Source organism: Gopherus flavomarginatus, chromosome 6 (assembly GCF_025201925.1).
Source record: "Gopherus flavomarginatus isolate rGopFla2 chromosome 6, rGopFla2.mat.asm, whole genome shotgun sequence".
NCBI classification, from domain to species: Eukaryota; Metazoa; Chordata; order Testudines; family Testudinidae; genus Gopherus; species Gopherus flavomarginatus.
Window position 1 is genome coordinate 32,411,198 of NC_066622.1, and position 16,897 is coordinate 32,428,094.

Genomic DNA, 16,897 nt, shown 5'->3' on the forward strand with positions numbered 1-16,897 from the left:
GCCTACGCCAATGCAGGAGGTTGCCCCACCTCATGGAGTGGGCAGTGCCAGCCTCAGTGCCCGTCCGTCACACTGCACATGCTAGTTCACGGCTGTTGAGCCAAATAATTCCAGGATCTGGGAAAACCTTTTTCTTTGAAATGACCAACCAGCCTAGGCAACTCCAGACAGCCCCTTGCATGAAGGCTGTGGAGTTAGGGAACTGCCTCAGATGATAACTCTGCCCTGGGAACACATTTATTTGTATTCTGAGAGCGCCTGGGAGCTGAACTGAGCTTGGGGCCCCTGTTGGGCTGGGCACTGCAGACCCACAGTCCCTGACCTGAAGAGCTCACAGCCTAAACAGACACAGGGTGGGAGGGGAAACTGAGGTAGCGAGAGGAAATGACTTGCTCTAGTCATCACACAGCAGGTCAGTGGCAGAGGTGGGCACAAAACCCAGGTGTCCTGAGGCCCAGTTACTGCCTCCCCACTTGTTAAAGCCTATTTCTCAGTTGCACTGTCCCTGCAGTTGGGACAGGGAGAAGGTGGCTTTATGGGTTTGCCCACATTTGCCACACTACAACGGCTGAGCCGTAGCACTTTGGTGTAGACATTTGCTGCGGTGACAGGAGGGTCTCTCCGCTAATCTGCCTCCCAAAGAAGCAGTAGCTACGTCCATGTCTTTGTGGAGGTGAGGTCGGCTTAACTACACCACTGGGGGTGGGTGTGTGGATTTGGGTTGACAACTTTTGAGTGTAGATGGGGCCTTAAACTTTGCCTTCCCTGGCATGAGCTGGAACAGTCTTCCCATGGCCTGCAGGGGGACAAAGTAGCGGGCACAGTGCACTCCCCTTATACCAGTTCTACACCCCTGGGAAGGCCCCTCCCCCTTTACGGGGGGAATCCTCAGGAGCCCGTCTACACCCCAGAGCAGTGAAATGGGGTGGGTGACATAACTGAGGATGAGGCCCCTCATCGTTACCTGATCACATGATCCACGGGACTTTCCACGAGCACCTGTGGCATCTGGGAGATGACTCCGGGTTTGCCTAAGAGTTAAAGGCGTGTGGTTAGATAGTGTCCCAGCGTCCCTGCTGCAGGAGGGGTCATAGGAGGGAAGGATGGCCCGGGGGCTAGGGCCTCTGCTTGGGCCCGGGGTTAATTCCCTGCCCTGTCACAGACTCCCTGGGTGACACTGGGCAGGTCATGGCCTCTTTGGGCTCCTGTTTCCCCATCCCTAACATGGGGATAATGGCACTGGTGGGACTGGGCAGATAGACATCTGAGAGATGTGTGAGGTGCTCAGACACTACCGCGATGGGGAACCAGAAAGCCTGGGAGTTTGAGCAGGGGGTGGGCGGAGACGGATCATGGGCATGAGGAGACCCCCAGCACGCCAAGCCCCAAGAGCGAGGGATGGCGCTGGCACAGGGTCGGGAGCAGCGACCTGGGAGGAAGAGGGAACCAACCGTGCCCGGGTGGCGGCATTGGGCCAGAGTGGGGGGATCAAGTCTGGGGGTTAATTAGCCCTGCTGGCTCTGCAGAGGAAATGACAAAGCAAACAGAGTCCAGGCTGGTGGCTAGACCCTCACACGCGACCCGAACCCAGCGGGACCAGCTAGTGTCGGTTTCGCGTCGGCCTGGGTACGAGAACTACCCAACATCCTCAGGATCAGGCTCCGGTTGTCTAGTTGGGCTCACGTCAGGCATTAAAATTAGCCCCGAGCAAACCTCTAATATGAGTAGCAATGTGTGTCTGTGTCTCCCCCTAGTATGAACCTGCCACATGCACCAGCAACATTAACTCTGGCATCTCCTGCCTTTGGAGCGCTTATCGCAATGCAGCCTTAAATACGGGGAGTTTAAAGAGCTCACTAACAGCAGCACAAATTATCATCATCATTTCTTATCCATGTTCCAGTGCTGACTAGAGTCCTCAGCTGAGATCGGGGCCCTTGTTAGCTATCAGCTCTGTGCTCTTGGGGAAGCAGGGCGCAGTACCCAGCCTGTCTGACTCAGGGCGCAGTTCTTGGGGAATCAGGGCACAGTACCCAGCCTGTCTGACTCATGAAAGACTTGAACTAAAGCCGATCAGAAGAAAGACTTACAAAAATCAAGGGAAAGGCCATGGGAGACACACCTAAACCCTCCGGACAAGGGTGACAGGATTAAGGAAACTCCCCGAGCCTCATTTGCATCGGCGATGGGACAGGGAAGCATCCCCCTTAGCATACAGAATGGAGAACAGAGATTCCAAGGCAAGAACCGCACGGAACTCTGGGACCAGTGAAGCAGGGAAGCAGTGCATGATGGGGGATCTCTGCTCCTGATGTTAATGAACCCAGGTCTGCACACACCCAGCTCAGCAGTTATCAAACCAATTCTAGTAATAAATCCTTTCCTGGGATCCAAACTAGCGAAGCTGCCTAATAGCATTGTGAGCTCCCTCCAAGGAACACTGCCCTGGCCAGGAATGAGCAGTTCCTATTGTCTAGCCTGAACAAAACAACTTTGGTATGCTCCCCTGAGCCAAGGTTTACCCACCAACAGCTCTAGTGTTCTCCCTTGAACCACTGTTCTTTCTCTACAAAACCCGCTACCCACATCAAGTAAGTGCTCTGATGCCTGGATCCAAAATCTGCATCAGTTCCACTGGGATCTCATCTTCTCCTGACTGGTTGGCCTGGGGGCTCTGCTTGTCTCCAGCACTCCGGGCCCTGAGCAACCACCATCACCTGGAACCCCCGATCGATTCAAGCTTCACGGAGTGATGAGAACCCAGCACGCTCTCTCAGTAGCCTTCTGGCCCTGGCTTGTGTGATCAGTTATAGTTCTCTACATCTGATGTTTATAATCAAATTTAAGTTAGATATAATAATATAACTGTTTTGTTTGTTTGGCTTCCCTATGGTTATTATCTGGCAATAAATAACTTTCATGGTTAAGCTGGTTGCTTCTCTCTCTCCCCCTCCCCCTCGTGGGTGTTTTTTCGCTTCCTCATTCTCTCTGCAGCAATGCGTCTCCTACCAAAGCTAAAGATCCCTGCAGCACCCAAAAATCCTATGGGGTTTGCTCATCAAGTGGGTTACTACCAGAACAATTGTAACGTGAAAGTGGGGATAGGGACCTGCTGAACTTGGGGCATATGAGGGTGGCAGCTTGGAAGTGCTGCTCAACCCAGCCTGCTGAGTCCAGGGGCACAGAAGGGGTCAGCTCGGGAGTGCTGATTAACCCGATCCTCTCAGATGTGCTCTGTTAATGTGTGTGTGTGTTCGTCTGATTCTGGGGCTGGAAGAACCCGGCCCTGGGGAACCTAGGTCCTGCAGGCTAGCTCCATTGGGAGGGAACATGCAGAAATAGAGCTCCGTATGAGAACATAAGTGACGCAAACAGTACATTGATAGAATGACAGAACCACCCCCCAGAAGAGTAACCCTGATAAATGAGTGTACCCCCAAAGTAATGGGCAAATCTGGTAACACCCTAGTGTGCTGGGTGCCACACAGATACTCCCTGTAACCAAGATATCCTGCCACCATGCCAGGCGCTGCACAGACACACAGCCAGAGACAGTCCCTGCCCCAAAGAGGTCACAGTTTAAATAGACACCAAAGCACTATATGAGAAAGAAAGCAGAGTCAATAAAGTGAAAAACCTAAATGAATCAAACCATACCATAGTTTCTCTAGGGATAGAAATTCCACACTTGAACAAGAAGAGTACAGCAGTAGGAATATACCACTGACCACCTGAGCAGGATGGTGACAGTGGCTGTGAAATCCTGTACCCCAGATCAAAACAAGAGTAAGAGAACCAAGAAAATGCCACTATGGCTAAATAGCAGAGTAGGAGGCGGTTAAAGACAAAAAGGCATCCTTGAAAAATTGGAAGTCAAATCCCGGTGAGGAAAATAGAAAGAAACAAAAAACTCTGGCAGGTGAAGTGTAAAAGTATAAGAACAGCAGGTCAAGAGAGAGTTTGAAACACTAGCTAAAGACACAAAAACTAACAGCAAACAATCTTTAAGTACAGCAGAAGCAGCCAGCCTGCTAAACAATGAGTGGGGCCACCGGAGGATCACAGTGCTGAAGGAGCACTCAAGGAAGACAAGGCTGTTGCAGAGAAGCTACGTGAATTTGTTGCATCAGTCTTCACTGCAAACCATGTGGGGGACATCCCCACACCCAAGCCCTTTCTTTTAGGTGACAAATCTGAGGAACTCTCCTAGATGGAGGTGTCAGTAGAGGAGGCTTTGGAACAAACTGATAAACAGCAATTAAGTCACCAGGACTAGATGGTATCTGTCAAGAGTTCTGAAGGAACTCAAATGTGAAAATTGCAGCACTATACCACTAACTGTGGTATGTAACCTAGCACTGAAATCAGCCTCTCGACCAGATCACTGGAGTGTAGCTCACATAATGCCAATTTTTAAAGAAGGCTCCAGGGATGATCCTGGTATTTACTGGCCAGTGAGCCTAACTCCAGTACCAGGCAAATTGGATAAAACTATAGTAAAGAACAGAATTTTCAGACACATTGATAAACACAGAATGTTGGGGAAGAGTCAACACAGCTTTTGTAAGGGGAAATCATGCCTCGCCAATCTATTAGAATTCTTTGAGGATGTCAACAAGCATGTAGACAAGGGTTATTCAGCCAATATAGTGCACTTGGACTTTCAGAAAACCTTTGATCAAGTCCCTCGCCAAAGGCTCTTAAACAAACTAAACTGTCATGGGATAAGAGGGAAGGTCCTCGCATGGATCAGTAACTGATTAAAAAGACCAGAAACAAAGGGTAGGAATAAATGGTCAGTTTATTGGAGAGAGGTAAATAGTGGTGTCCCCCTGGGATCTGTACTGGGACTTCTGCAGTTCAACATATTCATACATGATCTGGAAAAGGGGGTGAAGAGTTAGGTGGCATCATTTGCAAATGATCCACAATTACTGATGATAGTTAAGTCCAAAGCTGACTGTGAAGAGCTATAAAGGGATTCCAGGAACCTGGTTGACTGGGTGACAAAATGACAGATGAAATTCAATGTTGATAAGTGCAAAGTAAAGCACATTGGAAAACATAACCCCAATTTACATACAAAATGAGGGGTCTAATTAACTGTTACCACTCAAGAAAGATCTTGGATTCCTCGTGGAGAGTTCTCTGAAAACATCTGCTCAATGTGCTGCAGAGGTCAAAAAAGCCAACAGAATGTTAGGAACCATCAGGAATGGGATAGATAATAAGACAGTAAATACCACAATGCCACTACAGAAATCCATGATTCGGGCCCACCCCTTCAATACTGTTCTTGTTGCCCCATCTCAAAAAAGATATATTAGAATTGGAAAAAGTGCAGAGAAGGGCAACAAAAATCATTAGGGACATGGAACAGCTTCCATACGAAGAGAGATTAAAAAGACTGGGACTGTTCAGCTGAGAAAGAGATGACTAAGGCATCAGGACAGAGATCTATACAATCCTGAAAGGGGCGGAGAAAGCGAATAGGGAAGTGTTACCAGAGCTAGGAGTCACTTGATGAAATTAACAAGCAGCAGGTTTAAAATAAAGACAAGGCAGGAGTCACTTGATGAAATTAACAAGCAGCAGGTTTAAAACAAAGACACAGCCAGCCTGTGGAACTCCTTGCCAGGGGATGTTGTGAAGGCCAAAACTATAACAGGGTTTAAAAAAGGATGAGATAAGCTCATGGAGGGTGGGTCACTCAATGGCTATTCGCCAAGATGGTCAGGGACACAACTCCATGCTCCGGGCGTCCTCAACCTGTGACTACCAGAAGCTGGGACTGGATGACAAGGACAGATCACACAAAATGGCCCTGTTCTGTTCATTCCCTCTGAAGCACCTGGCCACTGTCACAGACAGGACAGACCATTGGTCTGACCCAGTATGGCCGTTCCTATGATGAAAGGAAGGAGATAAAGCTGAGGCACAGGGAGGGGAAGGGACATGCCCAAGGTCACACAGCACGTCAGTGGCAAAGCTGGGAACAGAACCCAGCTTGGCCTGACTTCCAGGCCAGTGTCTTACCTGTCAGACCACACTGCCTCAAGAAACACAAGCCCTTGTAAGCCATCTTGGGTCAGTCTCAGTTCTGTGGTGCTTGTGTTAACCCAGGAACATATGGGGTCTATATGCGAGAGCAACATTCACTTACCAGAGGCTGGCAGCGAGCTCTAGCCAAGTCCCCGAGGGAGAGTTGTACGCAGCTGGGACAGAGGGCTCTTCCCAGCTGTCATAACATTTTTTCCCAGATCTGGACCTTAGCGTCCAAAATATGGGTGTTAACATGAAAACCTCCAAGCTTAGTTACCAGCTTGGACCTGATAACGCTGCCACCAGCCAGGGATTTATACAGTGCCTAGCTCACTGTGGTCTCCCCAAAACCTTCCCTGGGGGACCCCCAGACTCAGATGCCTTGAGTCTACAACAAAGGGAAATAACCCCCTCCCCTTGTTTCCTGGTTACTTCCTCCCAGGCTCCCCTCCCTGGACGACCCTAGGAGATTCCCTGCTTCCAGTCCTGGAAACACAAGTACCGAGAGAGCTAATCTCTCTTCCCCCCACCCCCCCTCACCCAGAGGGTATGCAAAGTCAGGCTTAGTAAATCTAACAAAGAGATTTTCCCCCTGACTTCTTCCTCCCACCAATTCCCTGGTGAGCTGCAGACTCAATTTCCTCGAGTCCCCACTAAAGAAAAACTCCAACAGTCTTAAAAAGAATGAAAAAGACATTAAAAATAGGCTCTATATCAAGTTGACAATATACAGGGTCAATTGCTTAAAGGAAAAAAAATGAATAAACAGCCTTATCCAAAAAGAATACAATTCAAAACACTCCAGCAACTACACACATGTAAATACAAAAGAAAACAATATAAACCTATTGTCTTACTATCTTTGTACTTACAACTTGGAAACAGAAGATTAGAAAGCCAGGAGACAGAAAGATCACTCTCAGAGCCGAGAGGGCACAGACACAAGACAAAGAACAAAGAACTCACACCCCAAAACTTCCCTCCACCCAGATTTGAAAAAGTCTTGTTTCCTGATTGGTCCTCTGGTCAGGTGTTTCAGGTTACTCCTTTCCAGGTGAAAGAGACATTAACCCTTAGCTATCTGTTTATGACACCAGCACCGACCAGACCCAGGACACTGGAGCAGGGAAGAGCCTCAGCAGGTGCCTAGGACCTAGCAAAGAACTGGCTACAAGAAGGGAGAGGTTAGTTTGAGAGACAGCGGCCAAATGTGCTTTATATATCATGCCTGTGAGATAGTGAACCTCACCCCATGCAACCCTTGAATCCCAGTCCCCCTTCCCCCACTCCTCTCCCAGCGCTGCTGATAGAACCCAGGAGTCCGGGCTCCTAGCCCCACACTGCTCTAACCCACCAGACAACAGTTCCATTTTGGCAGAGTCAGAGGGTACATTTTGGGACACAATGGCACATTATGGCCAAGGTCAAGGCCCTCTTGTGCCAGGCACTGCACAGATCCCCGACTGAGATGAGGGCTTCTATTTGTGCCAGGTGCTGCACAGACTCCCTGCCCAAAAGACAAGGGGTGGGAGTGGAAACTGAGGCACCGAAAGGGTAAAGAACCCGCCCGAGGTCACACAGGCGCTCAGTGGCAGACCTGGGAATAAAACTCAGGTGTCCTGACTGGCAACCCAGTGCCCTAGCCACTGGGATTTGAATGCAGCAGGAATTCAGAGCAGCTTTCCCAGTTAAAGGCCACGCACCTCGTATCTGAGATGCCAGCCCATGTCCTTGCCCACACCCAGAGTGGCTATGCTGATGTGAGGCCATCTGCGGGCGCGGGGGGGAGGTGTGGGTAGGTGGACATGGCCAGCAACCCATCCTTCCTCTCTCCCTCGCCTCCATCACACGCCCCAGCACCCATCGTATTGACACTTGCTGTTTCTGCTCTACTAAACCAGCTGGTCTGGTTAAATAACCACAGGGAGGGGTTGGCGTCAGAGCCAGGCAGGAATTGCCGGTGCCGTGAGTGAGCAGCTCTTGGATGATGCGCCCCGCTCTGAGGATGAGCGCCTCAGCCATCCGCAGGAAATCCTACAAGAAAGCCCAGGGGCAGGCAGGGCCCTTCTCCCCAGCGCACTGGGATGAGGCTGATGGTGGCCAGGTGCAGGCTGGGAAGCTGCAGGTGATGGAGAAGTTCTTCACCCCGCTTCAGCACCCCAAGGAGGGGAAGGGCTCAGAGTGGGAGCTGAGCCGGTGCCGCCAGCAGTGGATGGAGGGGCGGATTGACCGCTTCTCCTCCTCCTCTTCCTCGGCTGCATCTTCCACCACCGCAGTCTCCTGGTCCTCTGAAGCCAGCCTGGAGAAGGAGGCCTTCTTGGTGGGCAGACCCATGTCCCAGCCCCAACATTCCCAGTCATGTGTGGACATCTCCAGAGAAGCCAGGGCGTTGCGCCGGGGAGGGGAGTGGACTGTCAGCAACAAGGCTGAGGAGCCCGTCTCCCTCCCAAGACTGAAGAAGGGGCACAGCCAGAGCGTGGACCGGCTGTCCCGGCAGCGAGGTCCCCGGGATGCCCAGTCCCCACCTCCTGCCCAGGCCGGCGGGGAGAGCCGTCTCTACAAAGCCAGCAGCTTGGAGAGGAGCTTGGTCTTCAATGAGCAGACAGAGATCTTGGCCCCACGGCTGCACAAACGGGCAGGGGTCCCAGCACCCAGCAAAGGCATCCTCAAAAATGGGTCTGTTGTCAACAGCAACGGGCTGCGCAAGGCCAAGTCCATCGAGACCTTTCCTGTGCAGGCAGGCGAGAGAGAGCCCCAGGGCCCACCACCCCCCAGGGCCGAGGAGGAGCTGGAGCTGCTGCCAGAGCTGAGGGTCACCAAGACGCACCACAGCATGGACCAGATGAAACTGGTAGAGGAGAAGCTGAGGTTCTCTGAGTTCCTCAACGAGATCACCAGGCAGGTCATGAGCCCCTCCAGCCTCAGCTCCCTGGGCTGGAAGCCACCAGAGACTGCCAGTGCCGGCAAGGGCTCTGGCACCGACAGCTCTGAGTCCAAGAGCTCCGGCAGCAAAGCCAGCTCCCAGGGGTCCCTGGCTGAGAGCCAAGAGTGCCAGCACCAGCAGGGGAAGGGCCCCCACGGCAGGAGGAGGGGTCCCCAGGGGGACCACACCAACCCAGCATCCTCCAGGCACATGGACAATGTCTGCAGACTGGAGCTGGGCGTAGCCCCGCAGACCAGGCCAGGTGGCGAGGAGCAGAGGAGGCCTGGGGAAGGCAGGCCGGGCCATGAGGAGGAGACCGAGGGCCACGAGCAGCCTCCTGCCCCCAGGAAGGTGGAGAAGGAGCGGGCCAGCCCCCCCAAGGAGCAGACAGAAGAGACAACACAACAAGGCGGGGCCCACTGCAAGGTAGGTGGCAGTAGTCCTTCCAGCAGTACAGCCCCACCCAAATCCCTTCCTGACCTGCCCCCATTCCCTCTAATCACTCAGGCCCTGCAGCCCCAACAGATGCCCCCCTTCCAACCCCTCCTGGGTCACCCGGGCCCTACAGCCCCAACAGATCCCCCCTCTGAGCCCTCCCAGGCTCTGCAGCCCCAACAGATTCCCCCCTCCCAACCCCTCCTGGGTCACCCAGGCCTTACAGCCCCAACAGATTCCCCCTCCGACTCCTCGCAGGCCCTGCAACTCCAATGGATCCCCCCTCCCGACCCCTCCTGAGTCGCTCGGGCCCTGCAGCCCCAACAGATTCCCCCTTCAACTCCTCCCAGGCCCTGCAACCCCAACAGATCCTGCCTCTGACTCCTCCCAGGGCCTGCAGACCCAACAGATCCGCCCTCCTGGGTCACTCGGGCCCTGCAGCCCCAACACATCCCCCCTACAACTCTTCCCAGGCCCTACAGCCCCACAGATTTCCACCCCCCCCATCTCCTTAAGGTCATCTGGACCCTGCAGCACCAACAGGTTATCTCCCCCACCACCAGAATTACCCATACTCTGTGGCTCCAAACAGATTCCCCCCAACCTCCCCAGGGCCATCCTACAGCCCCAACCAGGTCCTCCCAAAACCCCATCCCATCCCCCCATTCCCTGCACCCACCCGTGCCTGCAGCCCCAACCCCCCTCCTACTCCAGAAACACCTAGCTCCTGTGCCCCCCATCTCCTCCCAACCCTCTCTTTCGATCACCCAACTGGGCCAACTGCAGCCCCAACTCCCGCCCCCCAGAACCATCAGCACCGCAAGGTCGTCCAGACAAAGGGCCAGACAAAATTCACTCTGCAGCCTGACACCTCCTCCCAGGGAGCTGGGGGTCTATCTCCAGCTCTGGCAGGGGAGTGGAGTCTAGTGGGTTAGAGCAGGGGGCTGGGAGTCAGGACGCCTGGGTTCTATTCCCAACTCTCTGTTTGACCTTGGGGAGATGTCCCTTCCCCTATGTGTGCCTCAGTTTCCCTCTGTGTTCAAGGGGGCTTCATAGACTCACCCACTCTGAGATCTTGTGCTGGGCATTGGTGGGGTTTTGCGAAGACTTGGGTTGTTGCTGAAGTCTGTCTCCATCTGTCTATCCAGGAGCTGCAGCCGCAGGCAGCTGGTATGGAGCCAGCTAAGTGAGTATTGACCACATACCTTGGAGCCTCCAGTCAAGATGCAGGTTCCATTTAAGCTGCGTGTAAGAGACAGGAGGTCACTGTCCTGCCCTGCTCAGCACGGGCGAGGCCTTAGCTGGGTGTTGTGTCCAGGCTGGGCCCCGCATTGTATGAAAGAGGTGAACAAACTGGAGAGAGTCCAGAGGAGAGCAACAAAAACGATCCGAGGTTTAGAAAGCCTGACCCGTTGGGCACGTTCAGTCTAGGGAAGAGATGGCTGAGGGGGGGACCTGATAAGAGCCCTCAGTATGTTAATGGCTTGTACAGTGAAGCCGGAGATCAGTTGTTCTGCAGCACACGAAGGAACCAGCTTCACTTGCAGCAAAGGAGATCTATTTTAGCCATTAGGACAAACATTCTAACCTTGAGAACAGTTAACATGGGAACAGGTTACCTAGGGAGATGGAGGAATCGCCACGATTGGAGGGTTTTGAGAATGGGTTTGACAAACATCTGTCAGGGATGCTCTGGGTTTACTTGGCCCTGCCTCGGTGCAGGGCACTGGACTAGATATCTCTCGAGGTCCCTCCCAGCCTTACACTTCTGATTTTATGCCCAGTTCCTACATACCCCCATCCCTGTCCCTGTCCTGTCTTGGAAAGAACGAAGGCAGCTTGAAGCCTCCTTTATACCCATATCGTGGTGTCAGGACAGTTTCAGGGTTGCTCAACCTCTGACTTACAGCTAGAGCACAATGCGCTCTGGCCACCGGCCAAAGCTGCCTCCTAGGACAGCAGAGAACAGCCAGAGCGCAGTGCGCTGCAACCGCCTCCCTGATCCGCCTCCCATGGCCCTGGGGGGGAGAGGGGCAGACACCAGCCAGGGCGCAGCACGCTGCAACCGCCTCCCTGATCCGCCTCCCATGGCCCCAGGGGGAGGGGCAGAGAAGAGCCAGAGCGCAGCGTGCTCCTACCACATCCCTGCTCCGCCTCCCATGGCCCTGGGGGGCAGAGAACCGCTACAGCGCAGAGCCACAAGCCCTCTGCTGAAAACAGGACCAGTGCAGGGCCCTTATGCCAGCTCCCCCCCAGCTACAGGGGGGAATCCCAGGGGGCAGTCTCCACCTCACAGTGTACGAAGGGGCCTTAGTGCCCCGGAGGTGCGAGGAGGACTGCACTTGAATACATGGGGATGGGGTGTGCTCTAAAAGCCCCCTGAACCCTTGGAGTGGCTCTGCAGGGGGAGTGCCAATGGAGGGCTGTAGGCAGCTAGGCCCCTGGCCTGTGGGCAGAGAGGGGCATGCAGTTCAAAGATCCAACAGGGGAGCAGGCCAGCAGTTCTGGCCCAGATGGATCCTGGTCCTAACTCCAGGCATTTCAGCCAGGTCCAGGGCTCTGGCATGACAAGACCTCTGGGGCTCAGATTCCCCCCTGCCAGTGCTCTCTGTGATCCCAGGTTGCCCAGAGACCGTGGCGTGGAGCAGGCAGAAGGAGCAGGTGCAGGGGCCAAGCCTGGCCCTGCTGGGCAGCAGGATCTGCAGCAGACCTGGGAAGAGCTGGAGTTGCTGAAGGAGAAGTTCAGCAGGTAAGGGATCCCGAAGCCCGGCCTTTGGGTGGGTGGGGCCTCCTCACAGCCGCTCCCCCAGGAGGTGGAGTCTATTACAGCCCTACCCCCTCGTGGGTTGAGTCTGCTCTCATAGCCACACCCACCAGGAGGCAGAGTCTAGTATAGCCCTTCTCCCCTTGGGGCAGATCCTGCTCTCCAGTTCACTCACTTGGCAGTTGAGTCTGTTAGAGCCCCACCCCTCTTGGAGGCATCAAGTCTATTCTCAAAATGACACCTCCTTGGAGACAGGACCCTCCCACACGTGCACAACGAACACGCAGGACTCCCTGCTGCAGGTACAAGAAGCTCTGATTGGTGGAGCTGGGTTACCAGTAGCACCTCCTGCCATTGCACAGGTCTGAGTCCCTCCCTCGCTTCTCCCTGAGGTTCAAGTTTCTTGTTTTCCTAGGCCCTTCTGGGCACCGTCCAACCCACATGGCATGGCTTCCCTTGGCCTCGGCTGCACTGCCAGCAACACTAGAGCCTGTAAGAGATCAGCCCCCATTATCAATAATTATGTCTATACTGAGAGAAGGCAGAGATTGGGAATGTATCCCACTGTCTCCACCAATCACACACTGAGTCACATGGGTTCTTAGTTTGTATGCTTCTCTGTGGGGCACGCAGCAAAACAGGGTCCTGAGATCGATCTTGCAAGCTAAGCAGAATTATGTCTCACTAATACTTGGATGGGGAACCTCCAAGGAAAATCCACAGTGGGGACTCAGTATAGGGTGCTTTCCCCTCACAATCAGCACTGACCCCATACCCCAGCACAGTGCCACCCAAAGCGGGCTGCATCTCAGTGTTGGGCAAGAGATCATTATATAAACAGCTCCTGCTCTCCCACCCAGAGGCGGGTGCATCTTAGCACTGGATGAGGGGTCCCTGTATGAACAGCCCCCACATCCCATCTCAGCACCAGGTGAAAGATCCCTGCATCTGTAGAGAGGTTTTCAAGACAGTCTCAATCTCTTGTCTGTTTCCCCCAGGCTGCAGGAGGACTATTCCAACACCCAATGCACCAACCAGCTGCTGGAGGAGAAACTTCACCTCATTGTAAGGGCAGTTTCATTGCTGGTGGGGAGCAGTCCCATTTTTGGGCTTACAGACCCCACATTGAAAGGAGCAACCCCATGGCCAGATCCATGCACCCTGGAGACCCAGCTGCTCAGACAGGGAACAACCCACTACCTCATTCAATGTAGGCTCTTACTCTGGGCCCATTACCGTGGTATCTGAGCCTCTAACAGATGCGCTGTCCATACATTAAGTGCACCATGTAGCTACACTCCCGAGGGACATGATGGGGTCCGATTTTTCCACTCCACAATCCCTCCCATAGTTCTGATAAGACATTAAGCCAAGTCTCTCTCCCCCGCCCCTCCTTGGGGTAATCAGCTGCCCTGACAATTTGCACAGAGGTTTGGATATTAACCCGGGTATCCCCGCCAAAGCCCAAACCACTTCATGGCCCTAAATTGCTCCCTGCCTGGCAGTTTCAATCAGACATGGGATCATCCCACATGTCGTATGTTCAAATGCTGTCCAATTTCATTGTGCAGATGTTAAACAGCTCCCATACCCCACCCGAGAGGTGGCTGCATCTCAGCGCTGGGGAACCAGGAGTCCCGACTCCCAGCCTCCCTCAAGCACTAGGCCATTCTTCCCCTGATCATCTCATCTTGCTGTCCTGAGCCCTTTGCTGTCTCCCTCCCCCCGCAGGCTCAGAACATGGCAGCTGAGAAACAAACCCTGAACCAGCGCATTACTGAGCTGCTCGAGAGGCTTATTAGTGCCCAGAACACCATCTGCACGCTGGAGAGACTCAACGTGAGCTCAGGGGTGGGGGAGGTGGGCGGCCTGGGGAGCACAGACTGGGGGAGCACGGGGAGGGTTCCTGGCAGTGGGGGTGGCATGTGGGCTATGGTGGGGGGGAGGCAGGCAGAAGTGGTGCTGGGAAGGAGTGGGAAATGCTTCCAGCTGTGGAGTCAAAAATGCAGTACCAAGGAAATGTTGCTAGATTCCGGATCCAGTGGCAGCCTCGCATTTTTAGAGCCAAAAAGGTGAGGAATTAGTGCCATGTATCCCTGCAAAGCTGGGAGTCAGCTTTCTAACAGCACAGAGAGACCAGGTCTAACCCCCACGATGTCAGAGATACAGAGCCTCAATCTGGCTCAGCCCTAGCACTTTGCGACCCTTTCAAATGTCTGTGGCCTCAGGGAAATAAGCTCAAAGGTAATCAGAATGATATGACTGGGGGATCCAATAGCTTGACAACCCTCACAGCTGCACATAAAGGCCCTATGCTGCTGGAAAGCTGAAAATCCCAGCTTCCCATCAGGGCAAGTCTTGCATTATTAGCTTGAAGACTTGAGGAGATACTGCACCTTAAACAGCGACAGCTACAAGCTTTAGCAGTTTTTGAGGCTGCTAAACTAACACCAGAGTTCCAGAGGTAATCAGACTGATGGGATTGATAAATCCAAGTGCTCAACAACCGTAGAGTTCGAAACAAATGCCTGACACCACTGAAAAGCTGAGGGTACCAAGCGTTCAGATATAGCACTTGCAGTTAAGGAGATATCAGGCTTTAAACCACCGCTGGTCCCGGCCACACTGGGCTTGTGTGACATCCCCTCCCTTGTCCTCGCAGATCTCGATGCTGCTGTCAGAATCAGCAGGGAAGCATCATCACATGGAGAAGGCCAATTCCGCCGACAGCCTCTACTCCCTGCACATCTCTGACGTGGCGCCCCCTCCCGCCTTCATGGACAGTGCCTCCGACGCCCACACCACCACCCCCAGTCAGTCTGACTCGGCCACAGAGGCCAACAAGCCGGGCTGCAGCTCTGAGTCAGACACAGCCATGCCCAATGGAGACAGGACTCCGGTGCCCAACTACCACAGCCTCCCACCCCCGGGGCAGCTGGAAAGCCACGGGAGAATCACGGCCTTCACGCCGTGGAAGCAGCAGCGCCCTGGGGAGCTGCTGGAGCACATCAACTCAACAGAAAGTGAGTGCAGTGCGGAGGAAGGGGCCCAGGTCCATGCCCTCCCCATGCCACACTTCCTCTACCTGAGGCAGGAGGCGCTGGTGGCTCCCTCGGTGCCCACCCTGCCGCCCACTGATGCCCTGCGCCCTCCATCCCCGCAGGGCCTGCTGCTTGGTGGGCGGCTGGAGCTAGTGCCGGTGCCAGAGCTCAGCAGCACTGACAGCTCCGATGGGGATGAGGCCTGGAGCCAGGGCCTAGGGGAGAAGGAGCCAGGGGTGTCTCTGGATTACCAGTCAGCTCAGAAGATCCTGGATAGCCTGCTAAGGCAGCACCAACACCTGGAGAAGGAGCCAGCGAAGGCGAGTGGAGGGGGCTATCGGGACAGGAGCGAGATGGGCCAGGCCAAGGGGCACCAGCGCCGGATCCGCTACTACTGGGACTTCCAGAGCCCAGGCAAGGAGCAGCCCCTGCTGTACCAGCCCCAGCATGGAGGAGTGTCCCTTCCCCGGGCCAAGGGCGAGAAGGTCTTGCAAAGAGAGCAGGAGTGTGGGGATGGGGTGATGGACTCCACGCTGCTGTAAGGGGGCCCTTAGGTAGATGAGACCCCTACCCCACAGCCACTTAACTGTCTACCCCCTGCTGCCCTTTACCACTTCACTGTCTACCCCTCACCACAGCAAGGAGCCCAGGGGATCAGAGTGCCCCACTGAGCATAGGGAACTGTAGTCTGGGTTTGCTACAGACTGCCTGGGGGACAGACAGAACCAGAGAGAGGGGTTGGAGGGGACACGTTGACCCAGAGAGATCTGTGGGGAGAGGACAGACAGACAGACAGGCCAGAGAAATGAGAGGAAACAGCTAGAGAAAGAGATCCAGAGGATTGGGTTGGAGGATGGACAGACAGAACCAAAAATGGTGTGGGAAGGGGGTGGAGACAGATAGACAAACCCAAATAGAAAGGAGGGAGATCCCACAGCTCCATATGGGGCCAGAAGCACCAATCCTGGGCTGACCCCTATGGCTCCACCCCACCCTGCTGCTCTCCCCACCAGCGCCACCTGTATATATTTGCATTTACCTTGCTAACTGTGATCTGCTCCGCCCCCACTTCCCCAACCTCCTGTACACTGGCACCTGGACTGAGCCGCCAGCATGATCCGAGCCCTTTTAATTAGCATTTCAGACACCAACGTTAAAGGAATAAACTCCTCAGGCCAACGGGTGTTTGATTTCAGCCTGCGGAGCTGGGCCAGCACATGCGGAAGAGTCACCCGGTGCTGAGATGAAGCCGTCTCTGGGGTGGGACATAGGGCTGTTTATAGAGAGATTCCCTCAGCTATGGCTGAGATACAGGTTCTATCCCCAGCTCTGGGAGGGGTGTGGAGTCTAGTGGGTTGGGGGAGGAGGCTGGGAGCCAGGATGCCTGGGTTCCATTTGTCCATCTGAAAGAGGAGCTCTATCTATCTGCCAGTCTCCCTGCTCTAACCATCCAATGTCTCCCTTCCCAGAGCCAGGGATAGAACTCAGGAGTCCAGCCCCAACTCCCTGCTCTAGCCAACATGGTCCACTTCTTCCCCAGGGCCACATGTAGGACCCAGAGTCCTGACACCCAGCACCTGCCCCCCCAACCTGACCCCACACCCTTCTCAGAGCTGAGTCTAGAACCCAGGAGCCCTGTCTCCTCTTGAGAAGCTCTCACCTCACCCGTGCCCTTCCTAATGGAGGTGAGGA